At 47.3% G+C, this 20,708-nt stretch overlaps 1 long non-coding RNA gene across 1 annotated transcript; it reads left to right on the top strand.

Moving 5' to 3' along the window:
* The first annotated feature begins 2,628 nt into the window (after positions 1-2,628).
* LOC148442972 (uncharacterized) lies at positions 2,629-20,026 on the top strand. Its single transcript, XR_015875766.1, has 3 exons — positions 2,629-2,704; positions 11,248-11,295; positions 19,910-20,026. It is a non-coding gene; the product is annotated as an uncharacterized LOC148442972 (long non-coding RNA).
* The last annotated feature ends 682 nt before the right edge of the window (positions 20,027-20,708 follow it).

Here is a 20,708-nt window from a genome sequence, read left to right on the forward strand (position 1 = left end):
CCGCCACTGGGATTCACCGGGTCTCAGCCTGCAATAGTGGCTTCTAAGAGAGGGAAGGCAATGCCCTCTCTCCAAGACAGCCTTAGCGGGCCGCCCATCAGGTCCCGACGCTCTTAGGCAGCTGCCTAAAGCTGCCTAATGGAAGCGTCGGCCCTGGAAGTGTCAGCTTATAAAACCTGCCACTACGTAAATAAAGCCCCTATAGTGCGAAGTTAGAGATCAGCTGGAGACTATGGTGTATCCCTTCATGAGTGTTGGTGCAGTATTATATACATCAATTACCAGACCATATTTCAGTTTTTCGGTTATTCCAAAAAAATATATTTTTTAAAATGCTTTTTGTGCCCTGTTGTATGACACCTGACAGGAAGATCTCAACAGAAGGACAGCACTAGAGCATTTCATGGTAAAAAAATATTTTTCTAAGTTGGTTTAATTTCACTTTATTTTTCTATAAACATTTAGTTCTAATTTTAAGTTGCATAACATATCTGCAACTGCACGTTTAAATGTATTAACATGGGTGGGAGCTTTCATACTGCTAATCCTGCCACTAGCTAAAATACACTATAGGATTTGACGGCAGATAGGAACCACTTGGCCCATCTAGTCTGCCCATTTTATTTTGGTAAAAGAACCGTATATGATGCTTTAGAAACATAGACTCTAGGGAAATAGTGCACATTTATCAACAACATAAAAAATTATATTTCCATTTAAAATTCGATTCGCTGTTTACCAAACATGAAACTGGCATTTCACCTAAAAATTTTCAAAGTGTCTTTTCAAGGTCATCAAGGCAAATTTACATCATTATTGGTAGAGTTCAGTATAAATGGACTTTGTCATTGTGTAATGTCAAAATGCCAAACTATTGGAACAGTGTGGAGGGTCAAAGAGCCTGATTCATTACGGATTGCACAGCGAAAATATGCTAATGTTTGCAATCTCAGTGCCATCGCAGCCTAAAATAAGGATGACCACTTCTCCTTACTCACATCCATAATACTTTGCAAATCTGCATAATCATCGGTAGCAACGAGTACCATCAGACCCTCACGCACACTTGCACAAGGTCAGAATTTGCTAACCTCATCGCACGCAGTGAGATCCCAAGCTGCATATGCCATCGAAGTGGCATTTATGCACGCCACTGTAATGGCGTTCAAATGCACTGGCATGTCTGAGTTTTGCCGACCACCCCCCCAATCACCACTCCCAAACACTCACTCTGTTATAGGCCTGTGTAGTCACTGCGATCGCAGTCCGATCGCAGTGACATTTGCGCACTGCAATGCAAACGCAACAATCGGCCGTCTTCGTGCATAATCACAGTTGCGATCAGTAACGAATCAGGCCCAAAGTGCAAATAGGGGTGTGTTTACTTAATACAGAGTATTATCCTTTATTTCTTGCGCTGCTTATACATGAATGACTTACACCAATATTGTACCGTGTAAACCTTTTTTTTATCAGGAGACATCTGGGCATTATAGAACAGTTCTCTACTTGAAAGCAACTTCTATTACTATAATTGATGCTGCTATTATTCTGGTGCCATTTCAATTATAATCTATGTGATTCCCACTGTTGTCACATTCTCATTATTGCATATATTTTGCCACATTTTGGACTCAATTACTAAACATTATTTGTCCATATTATCTATTGTAGGCATTATTATTCTTTATAAATGATTGTCTATCTCCCCTTTAAAATACCTTGGGCTCATTTCAGCCATCTACTTAACGCAGGGGTGTATCTAGGGGTCCGAGCACCCCTGGCAAAGTAAAGGACCTGCGCCCCCCCTCCCGCTCCCCTCCTTTTTATAGGAATAATTATACTTTCTAATTATAACTTAAATATTTGCAAATAAAAACAAAATTAATCAGTTTTAAAAGAACTAAAAAACTCTTTATGAAGCTATCTGGGGCTGCTATGAATAACAGGCACACAGGAAATTAACTACTGCACAAACTTCTTACCCCGTTACCCTCCTGCTCATCCCCCTTACTACACTATGGGTGGTATTCAATTGTTATAGTGCTCCCAATCTCCCGTCTAAAGTGACAGGAGATCGCAGGGCGCTTTTCAATTGTTGCAGTTTTTCGCGCTGATCGCGCCCAAAGTGTTCAGGTTTAGCCGTGTAAAGCAGCTTCCCCCGACCAAAGTGCTGGGTGCGACCGCGAAAAGTGATGTTTGGGTGCCCAAACAGGTCACTTTTCGCACATTTCAGCTCGCAACCCGCTGGGGCTGCGAGGGGCGTAACAATTGAATACCGCCCTATAAGGACAAAGCTATCAGGGGCTACCCACTCCACTTACTTGGGTTGCAGATTGCTGGCAGGTCTCTGGTGGGCTGGAAGACTGCTGGGCCCTGTCACTGGTAAGCGGGCTGCTGGGCTCCCTGGCTGGTGCTGGCTGCTGGGCTCCCTGGCTGGCAGGTTGCTTGTCTAACCAGATGCAGCATGCAGACTCAGCATAGGGAAGTAGAATCCATGTGCAGGTGGAACGCATAATTCCTTTCTACTTCCCTTCCTGTGTACACACAGCACAAGTCCACTCACCACTATACAGGCAATCATTTGTCCAGTAGCCTGTCATTTAAAGTTTGTCCCACCCCCACCATTGGACCTTATCCAATCAGCGTGGGGTGTAGTGGACGGGTGACAGAGAGGACAGAGACAGAGACAACTTCAAGTACTGTATGTAATTTATGTGTTTAACACTTTGCTGCCAGCCAATTTTATGCGTTGGGGAGGAGGATTTGTGCTATAGAAGCTGCTGCCTGTGACTAAGAGCAGACGCTGCCTCTTGCCTGTCTGCTCTAAATCAGTGATCCCCGCAGCAGCAGTACACACACGATACACAGAGCAGTCAGGGAGGAGGGAGGACGGGCTTAGGCTGCTCAGCTCCAGGACAGCGTGTCCTGTCATGCTGCAGCTACATTGTTTCACATACATGATAGAAGAACTAACCAGCCAGCTGCTGTGTGTGTGTGATAGCGCTGGATGTAGATACGCCCCTGACTTAACGATACATTAAAGAAAGTTAGGCTGTAACATTATAGACCTTCTCATACACCAAGGTGTGCTGTTATGTCTCTGTTTGCTTTAGTTTCCCACTGTCCCAAAAGCATTATATTCCCGCAGCCTGTGCGTCCTGGGCTGGACATTTGTACCTGGCCTCCTGGCTGCCGAAGGGAGCTCCACTAAACTTCTTCTTCTCCGCCATACCTGCGCCTGGTCACCATAACAACGGAGACGCCTGTCTCCTTCCCTGCTACTACCGCATCACGTGATGACACTCACTAGCCAATCAGAGCACTGGCACAGTGGTGTGACGTCAGATGCCATGCAGCGTCCTATGTGTGTTAGCGCCTGTCTCCTCATAACCTGCAGATGATGTCTCCTCCTGCCCTGGCTAGTGGCTACCTGTCAGTGCATTTTACTGTGATTGCTCTACAGAGAATATGAACTGCTTTATGTACCTTCCCACAAATACTGAGCCGGCCCTAGGCATACTAAGCAAATGCCTAGGGCGACTGAAACGCCTTGGGGCGGGGAGGCATTCCAGGGCTCTGATGCTGCCCCCACACCCTTCGCGACGCTGCCTCACCCCCTCCCCTCCCGTTGCAGCTCCGATCGGGCACTACAGTACGGTAGTCAGCCAGTCAGGTGACTGACTGTGAGCCAGGTCAGAAGAATGAGCGTCTGCATAGAAGCTCATTCTGGCTATTGGCTGCAGTAGGAGAGAAGATGGCCGCGGAGGGTATGCTGCGCATGCCCAGTCACGGCCACTCTTCCCATGTGCCTTTGCGGAGCAGAGCCATGTGTGACCTCACGGCTCTGCTCCCAGACTAACCGCCGGCGCTCCACCCGCATTGCCCAGCGCCCAGCCCTTGCCCAGCAGCATTACCTGCATCAAAAAGTAAGTGTAACCTGCGTAGGCAGGCAATGTTGGCAGAGAGGGGGGCTGAGCTGTCATATATATATATATATATATATATATATCCCCCAAAAAAACAACAATGTCATAGATATGTGTGTGTGTATTTATATCTATCTATATATAGATAGATATACATACACACACACAAACATATCTATGATATCTTTGTTTTTTTGGGGATATATATAGATATATATCTATAGATATTTATAATATATATATATATGTTGACAATGGATCAGCGGCACTCAGGAGTCTTTAAAAGTTAGTGAAGAAAAGGTGTCTTTATTTCGACGTTTCGGGGGTTAAGTGACCCCGTCTTTAGGAACCTGTGTGTGTTCCTGAAGACGGGGTCACTTGACCCCGAAACGTCGATATAAAGACACCTTTTCTTCACTAACTTTTAAAGACTCCTGAGTGCCGCTGATCCATTGTCGACTTCATTGAGGGGAGTGATCTCTACCCTCTGAGGGCACCTGGAGCAAGGTATATACCCTGACTAGGGTTTGCAGAGTGCCGGGCCATTTGCATATTATATATATATATCTATATATATATATATAATGTATCTCAAATAGATATATCTCAAATAGATATATATATATATATATAGATAGAGATCTCTCTCTCATCTATCTCAAATGAAGTAATTGCAGCACTCTGTGGACTTCAAGGAAATAACCACGGCACAAGGCATAGGGCCGTATTCAATCACCCGATTTTTCGGCGATATTATCGCCATCATGTAAAAATGGAGAAAACTTTCCTTCATTTTTAAAAAGGTGGAAAATGGGCAAAATCCCTATTTTTGTGTAAAAATGTGGGGATTTCTTACAGAGCCCTTTGGACAGCCCCCCCAATGATACTTTGGCAAAACATTTTTACATAAATTGCGTGCTTTGGCGAAAAATGACAGCTGAAATTTATTTATTTTTTGTGAAAAATGCATTTAATGTATTGGGACTGGTATTTTGAAGGGACATAAAGATGCGCCAAGTGTTTTAAACATCGTACGTTGCCGGCACAGGTGGTTTTTTAGTGGTTTTAAAGAACCACCTGCGCCAGCCACGTGCGATGTTTAAAACACTTGGCGCAGCCTTATGGCCCTCCGAAATACCAGACCCGATACGTTAAACACATTTTTTACGGGGAAAAAAAATTTAGACTGAAATTTCAGCGCTTGATTTTTGACAAAGTACGCAATTTACGAAATATGTTTTCGCTAAATTATCATTAGGGGGGCTGTCCAAAGGGTTCTGTAAGAAATCCCCACATTTTTACCCAAAAATAGGGATTTTGTAAATTTTTTCGCCTGCCCTAGGCTGGAGAAAAGGTTTCTCCAGTTTTTAGGTGAAAAATGTCAGTTTTTCGCAGTTTTTCACAAATCGGCCGATTCGCAAACGAAGGCGAAAACGGCCGATTTCGCCTCTGATTGAATACGGCGCTTAATGTTCGTAAAATTATGCATTGTGCTGTGGTCATTTCCTTGAAGTTCATGGAGTGCTGCGCTTCTCTGCGTTTGGGGTCAGCTTTGGTCTCTGGATGTGCACCCTTGCCGTTTATATTTTGTGGCGCCGACCTCTGTCCGTATAGTATATACATACATACATACATACAATACTGCGCACCGGCACTCCCACTATCCGTGTCATAGGGCAAGAAGCCCAATACTTGCTCTGGTGCCCTCCAAGGAGGACAGCACCCCCAAAATGTAATAGTAACAAAAGTCAGGCGGCACTCAGAGTCTCAGTAAATCCAATACCCTCACCAGAGGGATTTAATGGTCAATGGTCGACGTTTCGAGGTGATCCACCCCTTCCTCAGGACAACATAACAAAGTGAAACACATACAACAAGGCATATAAACACATAAAACAATATGCACTTACCCCACTGTACAACCATGCAACCATGGATTTACTGAGACTCTGAGTGCCACCTGACTTTTGTTACTAATATATATATATATATATATATATATATTGTATATGTATATATGTAAATGTGTGTATATATAAAAGATAGCGAGAGCTATAATGACAAACAGCGGTAATCTTTGATTATAACTGTTTTCTCTAGAAAAGATGGCATAACCCCTTTAGCAAGCGCTAAAGGGGTTATACTTCATTGATAAATAGGGGCCTTAGATTGGTGGTGGGATTATTTGATAGGGAGACCAGTCAAAATTTTGCCTAGGGCACCAAATTGGCTAGGGCCAGCTCTATTGTGCAGCCTTAGAAAGTTTACCTTATGTACATATGCTTAGTCTGGGAGCCTCTGTCTGGTCTTTCCTACTGTTAGAATTGCTAGATTACATGTGACAGAGCTAACAGCATCTGACATCTCCTGAGACAGATCTCCCTTGCAGCAGCAATGTCTGTAATAAATCCCTGCTGACAAAAAGTGCTAAAACTCATGGGATAGATGCCTAGTATCGTGTAGAAAGCCCTCTAGACTGGTGAAGTGCAGCAACTCGACATGACATCGATTTCACAAGTGGACGGAAGACTTCTGGAGAGATGTGACCCATGCTGTCTGGATAGCTTCCCACAACTCCCTGATATTTGTAGATGCAGGAATGAACCTCTCCACCACGTCCCATAAATGCTAGATTTGATTTCATGTTGGGAGAACATGGTGGCCACACCATTTGTCAAATCTCTCCAGAATGCTCCTCGAACCAATACTAGACGACTTGGGACCGATGACACGGTGCATTATCCTGCTGGAATATTCCATCATTGTGGGGGTGCATGAAATCCATGAAGGGCTGCAGATGGTCATAAAGCTATGCAACGTAGAGGTTAACGGTCAGTGACATTTTCAGGTGGCCCCAACCCATGCTAGATGAACACACCCCACATCATTATGAAACCACCACCAACCTAGACGGTACCTTGTTGACAACTGGGGTCCATGGCCTCATGTTGTTTGCGCCATATCAGAACCCTACTATCAGCCCGAAACAACTGGAACCGTGACTCACCGGACCACGCCACATGTTGCCAGTACTCCAGTGTCAAATTAGCTACAGTCAGGTGGATAAATATTGGGACATTGACAGAATTTTCATATTTTGGCCTCTATTCACCACCACAATGGCTTTGAAATGAAACAAACAAGATGTGCTTTAACTGCAGACTTTCAGATTTAATTTGAGGGTAATTACATCCAAATCATGTGAACGGTGTAGGCATTACAACGGTTTCTATATGTGCCTCCCACTTTTTAAGGGGCCAAAAGTAATGGGACTATCAACTCAAAAGCTATTTCATAGACAGGTGTGGGCTATTCCCTCATTATTTCATTATCAATTAAGGTCTGGAGTTGATTCTAGATGTGACACTTGCATTTGGAATCAGTTGCTGTGGACTCTCAATATGAGATCCAAAGAGCTGTCACTATCAGTGAAGCAAGCCATCATTAGGCTGAAAAATCAAAACAAACCCATCAGAGAGATAGCAAAAACATTAGGTGTGGCCAAATCAACTGTTTAGAACATTCTTAAAAAGAAAGAATGCACCGGAGAGCTCAGCAACACCAAAAGACCCGGAAGACCACGGAAAACAACTGTGGTGGATGACAAAATAATTATTTCCCTGGTGAAGAAAAACCCCTTCACAACAGTTAGCCAAATCAAGAACACTCTCCAGGAGGTAGGTGTATATGTGTCAAAGTCAACAATCAAGAAAAGACTTCACAAGTGTGAATATAGAGGGTTCACCACAAGATGTAAACCATTGGTGAGCCACAAAAACAGGAAGACCAGATTAGAGTTTGCCAAACAACATCTAAAAAAGCCATTACAGTTCTGGAACAACATCCTATGGACAGATGAGACAAAGATCAACTTGTACCAGAGTGATGGGAAGAGAAGAGTATGGAGAAGGAAAGGAACTGCTCATGATCCAAAACATACCACCTCATCAGTGAAGCATGGTGGTGGTAGTGTCATGGCGTGGGCATGTATGGCTGCCAATGGAACTGGTTCCCTTGTATTTATTGATGATGTGACTGCTGCCAAAAGCAGCAGAATGAATTCTGAAGTGTTTCGGGCATTATTATATGCTCATATTCAGTCAAATGCTTCAGAACTCATTGGACGTCTCTTCACAGTGCAGATGGACAATGACCCGAAGCATACTGCAAAAGCAACCAAAGAGTTTTTTAAGGCTAAAAAGTGGAATGTTATGCAATGGCCAAGTCAATCCCCTGACCTGAATCCGATTGAGCATGCATTTCACTTGATGAAGACAAAACTGAAGGTAAAATGCCCCAAGAACAAGCAGGAACTGAAGACATTTGCAGTAGAGGCCTGACAGACCATCACCAGGGATGAAACCCATCGTCTGGTGATGTCTATGCGTTCCAGACTTCAGGCAGTAATTGCCTGCAAAGGATTTGCAACAAAGTATTAAAAGTGAAAGTTAGATTTAGGATTGTTTAGTTTGTCCCATTACTTTTGTCCCCTTAAAAAGTGGGAGGCACATATAGAACCGTTGTAATTCCTACACCATTCACCTGATTTGGATGTAATTACCCTCAAATTAAATCTGAAAGTCTGCAGTTAAAGCACATCTTGTTTGTTTCATTTCAAAGCCATTGTGGTGGTGAATAGAGGCCAAAATATGAAAATTCTGTCAATGTCCCAATATTTATTCACCTGACTGTACGTCAAGAGCCCAGGTGAGGCGCTGTGTCTGGTGTCGTAGTGTTAATGGGCACTCTGGTGGGTCTTTTGCTGCCATATCTCACAGATGCTAAAGATCGCTGCATTGACCTTCTGCATTTGCGTGTCTTCTGCCAGGGGTGGATTGGCTGTTGGAGTCAGCAGGAAGATTCCCGGTGAGCCGAGGCAGCCTGCAGTGGGGCCGGACCACATTAAATTACACACGGCAGGCTAAAGTGTGAGGCCAGGCATATATTACAGTCTGCAGTCATCCTGCGGGGCTGAGGGGCGGGCTGACAAATGAGGTGGGCGGAGCTAAGTGGGCCGGAAAGTGCTCTACAAAGCTCCGTACACACGGACCGATCAGCCAGCGATAACGATATCGCTGGCTGATCGTCCTGGTGTACTGGATGATCGATATCGATCATCCAGCACACCAATGACTATAGCGAGGTCCCTATAGTAACCTGCTTGATATCGAGCAGGTTGGCCAGCATGCATGGCCGATGGACGGTATCGCTATCGTCCATACGTGCCCGCACATCGCTGATCGTTGGTAGGCAAAAAATGATCGATAACGATATGAACGATATCGTTATTGTTCAAATCGTTCATTTAAATTGCTGCGCGTATACGCAGCATACGTCAGTCAGCCGGTTGTGCTGGGAGGCCACGCTGACAGATGAGCTGGGCGGCAGATGGAGCTGAGGGGTATAAAGGAAGGGTAGTGGATAGATCCCTTTCATTATTTGTACCCTGACATTAGTTACTGTCCAATGTCATTCCTTACTGCACTCAATCCACGTCACTTCCATAGTGTTCACTCTAGCTCCGGCGTGACGCAGAGCCGGAGCGAGAAGGGGGCGTGGTCATCAAAAAGGGGGCGTGTCTATAAGACGCGTCCCCTTTTCGTCACTCTTGGGGGCGTGCCCGGCACTTACGGACACGCCGGGCAGCCCCCAAGCCCTGCAGACAGAGAGAATAGATGCTGGGCGCATACGCCCGGCGTCTATTCTCCGGCGGTGACCGGGTCACCGCAAATTTCTTCACCCGCGGGACACTGCGACCCGCGGGTGAAGACGGCTCCGGCAGGCTGTTAGGGCAGAGCGCTTTTTGCCCTCCTTCTGGAGGGCAGGGCGCTTTTTGCCTTCCAGAAGGAGGGCAGGGCGCCGCGCCCCGCTAAAACAGCCTAGCGGGAACGCTACTTCCAAGTACATATATTGAAGGGGATCTAAACACTCCCATAAAGGAAAGTAAAGGAAGCGCCAGGGCACAGATCTGACAGATGGGCTGCTGGTGCTGATGATCGCAGCTGCAGCCTGCCTCTCGCTCACAGCCACATGTCTCTGTCTGTGAGTCAGAAGCCGCTTGGGCTGGGATCGTTAGCACCAGTGGCCCCTCAGTTTTGATCATTAGACCCAGCCAGATTTTAGATGGGGGCATTGGTGGTGTGTGCTCTCCTCCCCCACTCTTGCAGGGGACTTTAGTCTCACTGTCCGGCTGAGTTTCACTTTCCTCTCCCGACTACTCTGCATGATGCCCCACCCCAAGGTCCCCCACAGCTCCTCCTTTCTCCTCCGCCCCCTACTTCCCCTCGCTGGGCTAAATAGAGGCACTCAGACGTTCCTCACCTGTGCCTCTCCACCTACCCACCCCACGTGTTCCCCTAAACCGCCACCAATGTGTGCCTCTGCCACCGTTATATGCTGTGCCTCTGCCCCTCCCCTTACAGGTATGCCTCATTCCTGTTTCCCATCCTTTGCCACATTTTCCTTCTGTCCTCCTCTATCTGTGCCTCTGATACTTCCCCCTGCTATGTCTCTGCCCCCTTTGTCATCTGTACCTCTGCAACCATCTCCATTTGTCCCTATGCTTCTTTCCCCATCTAGTACCTCTGCTACCTCATCATGTGTGCATATTCCACCTCCCCATGGCTGGTGTCTGCCATCAGAAGTGGTGCAGACCATAGAAATACAGGTGTGTACAGCACCACTTCATTCATCTAAAGGATGGCAGCTAAGCACAATGTTATGTTAATAATAATTTTATATTTCTATTTTATGTATTTTATTATTATTATTATTATTATTATTATTATTATTATTATTATTTTATGACCGGACAGGAAAATTAAAGGAAAGGATGGCGGTCCACAGATCAGCCATCCGGGCAGCACTGGTGTTAGTGAACAACCGGTGGCAAGCCACTTTCTAGAATATAATCATCCCCTTACATCGCTAAAATACAGAATGATAGACCACATCCCTCCACTTAAACATAGGGGTGATCTGGGCAAGATGCTGCTTAGACGGGAGGCACAGTGAATTTTAAACTCGATGTTGTCGCTCCTTGGGGCCTAAATGTAAGTATTTCGTACTCATGTTTTCTGTGACAGTTAGACTGGCTTGGACGGCTGGGTTGCAGACCAGAGAGAGGTGCCTATGGATGCAGTCTCCTGGTTCGGTCCCCATACATACTTATGGCCAATATGTTTCTTCTGGGACTATTCCCTCATTGACATCAATGATAGTGACATGAATATGTGTTGCTTTCCTCATATGGTGTATACTACATACTATACTTTTTGATATTATATTTTTCTTTATGGCTGCTCTATCCTATTGACAGGACCCCCGGCAGGAGGCTGAGCATGGTGAAGGGGAGCACATATAAATGGTGAATACACACTTATTCTTTATTTCTGATGAAAATGTTGGTTTAAACATTGAAACGTTGACATACCAAAGGCTGCTGTTTTATTCTTTTGAGAAACCCTGAGTGCCGCAGTCAATACCTGCATACATCCTCATGTTGGAGACATGACATAATGAGAGCAGCGGGGTGAAGTATAGAATTAGAGAGAGTGCCGGTATGCACTGAAAAAAAACAGCACTTCAAATAACTATGCCAAAATGTAATTTATATATAATGCATGCTCATAAAACAGCCTCCAGTATTATTCTTCAGTCACAAATCAAAGTGCTACATGCAGAAAATACCAGTTAATACTTAACGGACTTCATCTGCCTGGAGCCGATACAACAGCAATTGATCATGATATATAGATAGCCCGACGGCCGCTTCGGTGGCCACTGGCATATTCATCACGGGGCAAATCACAGTTAAACAATAACACACACTACTTGTTTTTAGTGCATACTGGACTTTTTCATTTATCACCTATGACTGAGCACCCATCATTCATTTGATTATTGAGTATGCAGGATTTGACTGTATCTTTATATATATCGTGGTCTGGCGCTTCAAATACCAAACCTTTAACTGCAGACGGTGCCTTCACATAAAATCCAATAAGTATGTCATAGGTGCAGCACTCATCCATAAAGAACCACTCCACTCACAGTTCGTTTCAGTGCTTTAATGCACTATCTTCAGGATGCAAAAGAAGACTAATATAGGGTTAAGGTGCATACACATAGTCAGATCTTCCTTCAGATCTGTACAATAACGATTTTAAAAATCGTTCATATCTGAAGGAAAATCTGACATATCTGACATGTTGGTCAGATGAACGATGCGCGTTCCCGCTTGTCAGATAACGATATCTGACATCTGATGTCTTTGCAGTCAGATTTGGACGATTCCATTCATTTTAATGCAGTCAGAAATCGTTCAAATCATTGGTAAAATCGTTTAATTGTTCATTTGACACATCTGACCGTGTGTATGCACCATTAGAATACCTAGCGTTCCCGCTAGGCTGTTTTAGCGGGGCGCGGCGCCCTGCCCTCCTTCTGGAGGGCAAAAAGCACCCTGCCCTCCAGGAGGAGGGCAAAAAGCACCCTGCCCTAACAGCCTGCGGGAGCCGTTCTCACCCGCGGGACGCAGTGTCCCGCGGGTGGACAAACATGCGGTGACCCGGTCACCGCCGGAGAATAGACGCCGGGCGCCCTGCCTGCCGCCGGAGCTAGAGGGAACACTAAATACCATAGATTATTATGGTACCATGATGGGATGGAATTTATCCTTATCTTTTCTCTGACTATTACCCTAACATACAGGTGTATTCAGGGGGTTTCCAATACCTCACTTCTATAGAACTAAGTATTTGTGAGGTTTGTCACATACAGGAGTTCGTTGCACTGTGCCATATTTGGGCTGTGGGCTCATGCTGCTTAGCCAAGCATAAGACAAGACCAGTATTTTGCATTGCTACTAGTATCCTACAATAACACAGAGGTTGCATTATACCCAGTGCCATATTGTGTGCAATTTACTCTGCAGCTATGTTTAGCAAAGGCAAGAGTAACAACAGGCATCTGCTCACATACTGCTATCTTGCAAGTTATGTGCTGCAGGCTTAAGTGAGGAGGATTTCATACAAGATGGGCTATGTAGTAAGTATTATACTCCACCTGGCCCATCAGACAGAGCCGGTGCTAGGGCCCTCCTGAGCTTAATTTTCTCCAAGGTACTAGCCACTATTGCGGACCGCATAGCGGATCTGGCTGTAATTCCCCCTATGGGGTTATCACAGCAGGCAGTAATGTCCCCTTTGGGGTTGCCTCAACAGGTTCAGGCGATACAAGCCCCCTGTACTGCCACCATGGGTAGATGTACTTTCTAACTCGGTGCAGAGTCTGGTGGCTACATCTAATGGCTTTCACTCCATGTTGCAGGGTAAGAAGCCCCTTCCCAGTAACCCCTTTAAGCGTCCTGTGGTATCGTCACAGTCCACGCAACTTTCAGATTCTGAGGTATCATCCGATGAGGTAAAAGATGCTGATCTCTTTAAACCTGACTCCCTTCTGGAGGAGAATGAGAGTCGGTCAAAAATAATATTCCTGCTTTGGTGCGAGCTGTCAGATCCATCTTATTAATAGAAGATGACGAGCCAGCCCCTAAATCCAAGCACCCGCTGTTTAAATGGCAGAAAGGGACTTCAGCAGATTTCCCTATATCGGATCAGCTAGCTGAACACATGGCTGCAGCCTGGCAATCGGTCTGGTAAGAGGTTTCAACCACAAAAATAGCTAACTTCATGTTACCCTTTTTCTGTGGCTCATTGTGCAAAGTCAGAAACACCCCCTGTGGATTCCCATGTTACGTGTTTAATTAAAATACGTTGCCTATTCCTACAATTACTTCCTTGAACTACATAGGAAGGTGGAAGATTGCCTGAAATCGATATGCTCTCTTTAAGGGACTGTTGCCCGCCCACCCATGGCTATCACATGGGTAGCTAAACCTATAGAGAGCTGGGCTGACGCACTTGAAAACACTTTTCCCTCAGAAGCTTCTAGGAATCAGATGTCTTTTGTTGCTCACATTCGAGATGCAGCTTCCTATATTGGTGAAGCAACCTTAGATGCCAGTCTCCTAACCTCCACAGTTTCGGCCGCCTCTTTGTCTGCCTGCCGTACCCTGTGGCTGTGATCATGGAAGGCAGATGTGGATTCCAGGAAAGGCCTTGAAGGATTACCCTATAATGGGGAGATCTTGTTTGACCCATTGACAAATATCGTAACCACGTTGGTAGTATCAAAAGCGGCATTTCTGCCTTCAGCTACCTCTACTACAAGGCCTCGGACTATGGCCCTGATTCAGAGCCGGACGCTCTTTCAGAGTGCTCGCTCTGGATCAGGGCCTTTTTCTTTTATTTGTGTGTGTTGGCCTCCTGGCCGCTCGCATAGCTGTGGGTGACCACCCACAGCTTTTGCGAGCGGCCAGGTGATGGTCGCGACCATCGGGCTTGTGACGAGACCCTTGAGGTAGGGTCTCGTCCATCGCAAGTCCCAGTGGACTTCCTGCTCTAATAGAGCAGGAAGTCCACCTACTGACATCACTGGTGATGTCAGTAGGGCTGCCTACAAACGGCAGGTGTTCCCTTTGGAACGCCTCCGTTTGTCAAGCCAACCCCCCCTGCCCACCTCCAAAACAGGGCGAGCTGTCAATTATAATCAACAGCCGACCTGTATTGGTACCAGACCCGTAGCGACGGAGCACCCGTCATGCGCAGGGGCCAAACATCGACCCGCTTGTGAGTGCTATGCGCTCGCGAGCGGGTCTGAATCAGGCTCTAAATCTTTTTAAGTCCTTTCCTCCTCAAGGAAAGCCTAAAGGAAATCCTTTTCTAGGCATTTGGCTTCCACGAGGGCTCCCCAAAACCAGAACCAAGCAGACGCCCTGCTTCAAAACCCGAGGATAAACCCCTTAGCCTGGTGGGACGGGCCTCCCTCTAGGGGTTCCCAGAGAAGGAGGCCGACTTCTTCAGTTCGCCCAGTATTGGTGTCAAACCACCACGGATGCTTGGAGACCATGAGAGAAGTGGTCTCTCATGGGTATGCCCTCTACTTTCTGAGACTGCCTCCCCACCAGTTTTTATACAAATCCAGAAGGCCATACAGTACTTGCTGCAAGCAGGGGTAATTGTGCCAGTCCTGCTATCTCAGCGAGGGACTGAATATAATTCTACTCTTTTTGGTTCAGAAGCCGAATAGGTCTCATCGGCTTATCCTCAAATCCCTGAACAAATCCCTAAGGGTGCTAAGGTTCAGGGTGGAAACCATATGCTCCATCATCCTAGCTATGGAGCTGGGAGACTTTATGGTATCGCTGGATATTCAGGACGAGTACATACATGTACCTATAGCGCCCTCTCATTACCGATATCTCCAGTTTTCTGCCCTTTGAACTGTCCACAGCTCCATAGGTGTTTCCAAAAATTATGGCTGTCATAGCAGCCCACCTGCATGGTCAGGGTGTCCGACTGCTACCATATCTGGGCGACTTCCTGCTATTAGCAGAATCCCCAGAGGGGCTTAAAAAGCCATCTATAGCTAATCATTGCTTTCCTTCACAAGCACAGTTGGTTAATCATCTGGAAATAAGGGCCTCCCTGAATCCCTCACATAGAATGATTCATCTGGAGGCCCTGCTGGATTCTCAGGATCAGAGAATCTTTCTGAAATCAGACAAGATCTCCACACTTCGAGTACGAGTGCACAGATGTCTTCACAGTCACCGAGTGTCGATCTACTCAGCAATGCAAGTTCTGGGATCCATGTTGTCCACCTTCGACATGGTGGAATATGCTCAGTTCCATTACAGGCCTTTGCAGAGGCTAGTTCTCTCCAGATGGAACAGGTTAAGACATCGGATCAAAGCTCAAACGATGGTGCTCTCTCCGGAGGTGCTTCTGTCTCTATCTTGGTGACTACAGACATCTATTCTAATCAAGGGTTCGCCCCTTTTGGATCCCGGACTGGGTAATCCTAACAACGGACTCTAGTCTCCGGGGCTGGGGCGCAGTGACCAGTCCGCATTCCTTTCAGGGCCGTTGGACATCAGTCCAATCAACCCTGCCAATCAACATATTGGAACTTCGAGGTGTCTACTGGGCCCTCAAACTAGCCCAGCACATACTTCACGGAAAACCTGTACAGGTTCAGTCCGACAATGCCACAACAGTGGCTTACATCACTCACAAGGAGGCACTCAAAGTCGGGCAGCAATGACAGGAGTGTCACACATTCAAACGTGGGCTGAGGGTCACCTTCCAGCCATCTCTGCTGGGTTTCTTCCGGGAGTTCTCAATTGGAAAGCAGACTTCCTCAGCCGTCACGACGTGTATTCCGGGGAATGGTCTCTTCACCAAGTGGCATTTCAACTCCTAGTGAACAGATGGGGCCTCCCAAAGGTGGACCTCATAGCCTCCCGGCACAGTCACAAACTGCCAGTGTACGGGTCCAGAACAAGAGATGCCGAGGCAACCTTTGTAGACGCATTATCAGTGAAGTGGACCTTCCAGTTTGCGTACCTATTCCCTCCAGTCTCTCTTCTTCCTCAAGTTCTTCGCAATTTCAGACAAGACGGAGGCACTGTCCGGCTAGTGGCTCCAGCTTGACCCAGGCGTCATTGGTACTCATATCTTTGGAGTCTCTCCATCAACACAGTTCCTGCTGCCTCAACGACCGGACCTGCTGTCTCAAGGTCCTTGCCTTTACCCGGACCTGGGTCGTCTGTCTTTGACAGCATGGCTCTTGGGACATCCCTCCTAAGGTCCAAAGGATTCTCTAGCTCTGTCATCAACACGATGCTTAGAGCATGTAAGCCAGCTTCTGCTAAGATCTATCACAGAGTGTGGCATAGGTATTTCCAATGGTTTCGTCCCAGAGGTTACGACCTCCAGGTGTTTTGGATTTCCAGAGTCCTGGCCTTCCTTCAAGCTGGATTGGACCCTGGTCTCATTGAAAGTGCTTGTCTCTGCTCTGTCAGTATGGTTCCAACGTAGACTTGCTCCGCTAACGGATATCCACACCTTCCTCCAAGGTGTCTTATGGATTCAACCTCCCTTTGTCCCCCCAGTGGCTCCTTGGGATTTTGCAGTAGTTCTTTGGGCCCTCCATTTGAACCACTAGAGTCGGTGGAATTCAAGTGGTTGACGACTAAGACTCTTTCTCCTAGCAATTGCTTTGGCCAGGAGGGTATAAGAATTGGGGGCGCTTTCCTGTCGTCCTCCCTTTCTGATATTTCACCAGGACAGGGCGGTGCTTCACACTCATCTTGGTTTTCTACCTAAAGTTGTTTCTAATTTCCATATTAATCAGGAAATTGTTGTACCGGCCTTTCAGTCACCAGACCTCACAGCTGGTGAGGCCTCCTTGGATGTGGTCCGTGCTCTCAAAATTTATGGGACCGGACCGGTTCCCTTCGGAAATCTGATTCCTTATTCGTACTCTTTGGATTTCACAAGAGGGAATGGCCAGAAAACAAACACACTTTGGCTAGATGGCTTCGTTTGGCTATCTCTGAGGCTTATACACAGACGGGCCTGCCTGTTCCAGTTTCTGTTAAGGCTCATTCTACTCGGTCTGTGGGCTCCTCGTGGGCAGCTCGCCGTGGTGCCTCGCCTGTCAGCTGTGTAAGGCGGCTATGTGGTCTTCCATCCAGACCTTCCTGAGGTTCTATGCTTTTGACACCTTTGCCTCTCAGGATGCTTCCTTTGGGCACTGGATTCTACTCTCAGCGCAGGAGCGTCTCCATCCTTAATTGGACTGCTTTGGGACATCCCCAAGGTCAACCCTGTGGACCCCCTATGGACCCTGAAAAAGAAAATGAGAGATATGGTAAGCACTTACCCTTGTTATCTCTCTTTCTTCGAAGTCCATAGGGTCCACAGGGCACCCGCCTTGACGCACCTGGCTTCATATGGGCTGTGTTACTGGTCACTGGTTTTCCATCTCACTTTCTGTGAGTATGGTTCTTGTGTGTTCCAGTCTTCCTTCTTTCTGTTGTTCCTCCGCCGGCCTTGGCTACTTATCAACTGAGGTGCCTGTGGCTCGGGGGCGGGGTAAAAAGGAGGATGGACCAAGTGCATCCTGAGAGCTAAAACTTTTAACTGTGTGGTGCCCGTGGATCCAGATCCAGCTATACCTAAAGGTCAACCCTGTGGACTTCGAAGAAAGAGAGATAACAAGGGTAAGTTCTTACCATATCTCTCAAGCGGGTGTAGCCAGGCTGTATACAAGGTGACTATGCTGGGAGGGTATGGTGAAGGTGTGTAGCCAGGCTGTATACAAGGTGACTCTATGCTGGGAGGGTAGGATGAAGGGGTGTAGCCAGGCTGTATACAAGGTGACTCTAGGCTGGGAGCGTATGATGAAGGGGTGTAGCCAGGCTGTATACAAGGTAGGGTCTTGATCATCGCGACCATCAACCTGGTTGCTCGCTAGAGCTGTGGTGGTCACCCACAGCCCAGCGAGCGGCCAGGAGGCCGGCTCATAAAAAAGTAGCGGCCTCCCTCATTCAGAGCGAACGCTCGCATTTTGCGAGCGGCTCTGATTGAGGTCCAGTGTTTCGGTCAGCACTGATCGGGAGGAGGCCCGCCCTCATATCATGTTCCTTAGCTGGAGAGAGGCCTGCCTCCAATGAATTCAGCAGCCTCTGTTCAGACAGCTGCCTTAGACTGACGGCTCGGCAGTCCCACCCCACCGGGCCACAATGCCACCAGTGCTCCCGAGAGGGGGGGGAGCGGGTACTAATTACCCGACCCCTGCCTTGATGGAGGGGCCCGGTGCTGCCTCCCCCTCCCTCTTACATTAAAGCAGCAGCCACAGCAGTCTCCAGTGCCTGTGGGGAGAGCAATCATACTGATTGCACCCCCCTCCACTGGCTATGTGCCGGGTCTCACAAAGCCCACCTCCGTGGCGCTGCAAAACTGTGTTGTTTTTTTCTCTAAGGGGGTGTGGCCATGCCTCCCGCAGTTAGGCCACACCCCTTCCCCATGGCCCGGTGCGGCTCTCCTGACCGCCACACCATGCCATGCCACTCCACTCTCAACTCTGCTCCTGGACCTCAGCTCCTGCCTCCCAAATCCCAGCTGAGGTGCTCTGGAGGCTGCTGTGGCTACGGATGCTGCTCCAGTGAGTTTGCGGGGACCAGGCATGCTCAACAACCCAGGTAAGTACTCCCTTCCCTGTGTCTCCACCCCCCTTCAGCCAAGTGTCTCTCAAACCCCCACCATCTCACTGACCCCTTCACCGTCCCCAATCCCATTGTCTCCCCTTTCCCTCCACAACCATCTCCCCAATCACTGCTCCACCTCTTAAAAAAACCCAGCCAGCCCAGTAACAGTGCCCACCCCATTGAGTCCAGTGTTCCCCCTTCCCACCCCCAATCTCACTGCCCTTCATTCCCGTCTAGACAGGTGCACCCCCATCTCACTGTCCCTTCTTCTAGCCCAGTGTCCCTCCCATATATCACTCTCTCTCTCCGCCCCCACCCGATCATTAGGACCACTTGGTTGGGCACGGATCCCGGCGGACAAAATCCCAACGCCGGCATCCCGACAGGGTTAGGATACCGACATCGGTTGGTCTGTATCCTAACCCCCCCTTTCCCTACCCCTATACCTCCCCCTCCCACCCCCGCACCCTAAACCTAACCCTCCCCCTAGCGCCTAAACCAACCCCTAACCCTCCCCCAATGCCACTACTTACCTTTGGGATTCCAGCGCCGAGATTCTGTCAGGTGTTGGGATTCCTGCGCCGGCATTCTGACCAGCGGAATACCCACAGTCGGTATTATGACCGCATCCCGGACCGCTGGTAGGATTAGAAAAAAAGGCCGGCGGGTCAATAATCTTCATTAAAACATCAATTCTTAAAACCATATATACAAATGGCACCAAATTAGCAAATATATTTTATTAATATAAAATTGTTAGATCAGAGAAACTCACATTTTGCCCTGCCCCAAAACTTCTGTTATTGTGGGATTATCTGGTTGAATCGCTATTGCATGATGATGATGTTGGCTTTATTCCTAGGCAATCGGGCGGCTTCCGCACCATTTGAACACCTGCATGGATAGTGAATACCGAACACTGCCAGTCCAAGAAGGATCTATTCTTCAGAGGTTCCCCCGTTGCAGAGAAACCACAATACAATTAAGGTGTATTTTTATTTAGTACACACAAAAAATAGTTAATTTTTTTTCCTTCAGACATTTCACCCCCTGGCTCTACTTGGTGTAGGCCCGTCCATGCAAGTAGTGAATAGTGCTGGTTGCTATCACTGTTAGCCAACGTGTGCCACTTTATGAAAATTTTCCAGGGTCACTTAAGTTTTCCAATCCGCCCCTGCACTTAGTACACACTAATAGGAATAAACCTATTGTAATAGGTAGCCTATTCAGCTTGTAAGAGTCTGGTAGCATGAACTATAATAATTGTTTTTCTTTTCCTTATGTAGTGCATAACACAGTTCGTGGGCATATATTGTCCTGATGAAAGAATACACCAAATGCCTTTAAACTGAATATTTTATATACTGGCAGAGATTATGGGCTTCATTCAGAGGCGGCCGTACGGTCTACTAGTGATGTCAGTGGAGAGCTTCCGGCTCTGACAGAGCCAGAAGCTCTCCGGGGCTTATGACAAGTGAGACCCTACCCTAGGGTCTCGTCGTAAGCCCCGATGGTCATTACCCTAGCGGTCATTAGAGCTGTGGGTGTAAACCCACAGCCTAACGACCGAAACAGGCGGCCGGTCAGGATGCAAGTGGCCACCCAGTTTCTGAACGACCGCTTGCATCCTCCGACCGCCTCTGAATGAGGGCCTATATGTT

This window comes from Taudactylus pleione, unplaced genomic scaffold (assembly GCF_031769625.1).
Source record: "Taudactylus pleione unplaced genomic scaffold, aTauple2 ptg001376l, whole genome shotgun sequence".
NCBI classification, from domain to species: Eukaryota; Metazoa; Chordata; class Amphibia; order Anura; family Myobatrachidae; genus Taudactylus; species Taudactylus pleione.